A 1447-nucleotide genomic window follows, 5' to 3' on the forward strand; every position below is an offset into this window, starting at 1 on the left:
ATCGCGAGGGTGTGAGATTGCTGAGTCCCCGTGACTCATAGATACTTCCAAAACCAACTTGCAGGTGCCGATGAGACCATGCAGGTGATGCAACCAAGCTCAAGGAGGAGCTCGATGAAGATCGTGTTCGTTTTGTTGTTTCGTTTCAGTTGATCAGTAGTGGAGCCCAGTCGGGACGATCGGGGATCTGTGTAGCATCTGGGGTAGTCTTCTTTTATTTTGGTTCCGTAGTCGGACCGTGTTTGTATTTGGATGATGTAATGCTTTATTCATGCAATTGTGTGAAGTGGCGATTGTAAGCCAACTATGTATCTCTTTCCCTTATGTATTACATGGGTTGTGTGAAGATTACCTCACTTGCGACATTGCTTTCAATGCGGTTATGCCTCTAAGTCGTGCTTCGACACGTGGGAGATATAGCCGCATCGAGGGCGTTACAACTCGGTACTGTTGATTTTTAATTCTGTAAAGTAGAAATTACCCACAACCGGCGCCTCACAATGTCGGCCACTGTTTCGCACAAGACACCATCGACCCTCTCCTCCGGCGGGGCCGGGGCAGCCATGTACAGCTCCCAACTCATTGCTACCTATGGAACCTGACCCTCACCGGGCAACGGGACACACCCCAGGAAATGGTGCCGGCAAAGCACACCAAGGACCTGGTTGGGCTTGCGGACACCACTGCCATATTTCCAAACCCTGGAGTATGACAAGGCCAACACATTAGATATTAATTTGAACAAACATGAAGGACAAAAGTTAAAAAAGAGTAAATGCACTTACTTATCCCTGTTAGGCTCAATCAACCACCTCTATTCGTGGATCGCCAGCACGACCGGGAGCTACATACCACCCCGCTCAATTAGCTCACCCTCGCTAAAACTATCGGTAGACTAGGTCTCCTTGCCATCAGCATGGCCACTAGTCTCCAGAGTCACGTGGGACGATGACTCTGGGACCGGAGGCTCGTGGGATGAAGACTCTGGGGCTCGAGTCTCGTGGGACAAAGGCTCGGCGACCCAAGGCTCATGGACCGGAGTCCGAGACGGGTCAATCCACCTGAGACGGAGCACTCCGGTGGTTCGTAGAATCATCTGGGGCTGGCGGCGAGTAAGGCGCAACAGCCTTCCTACCTCTCCCGTCGCCACGTCCACTTCTAGCTGGACCCCTCTTCGTCCTCCCCCGACCTCTCCTAGCCGAAGAAGAAGTGACCTCCGGTGTCTGCATGTTGTCTACCAGCGCTCTCCGAAGGTGCTGGGGTTGAATAACAGCACCCCTCCTAGCATGCGCCGAGGAAGGAGGCTCGGAGCGCTCTCGACCCACAAATAGTAAAGAAATTAGTACAAGATAAACATAATAAAAAATTGAATACCTAATAACATGAACTAATTAATAATATATATATATATGTACATAATAATAATACATGTGTCGGGGGTCGGGTG

This window comes from Triticum dicoccoides, chromosome 7A, assembly GCF_002162155.2.
Source record: "Triticum dicoccoides isolate Atlit2015 ecotype Zavitan chromosome 7A, WEW_v2.0, whole genome shotgun sequence".
Classification (NCBI taxonomy): Eukaryota; Viridiplantae; Streptophyta; class Magnoliopsida; order Poales; family Poaceae; genus Triticum; species Triticum dicoccoides.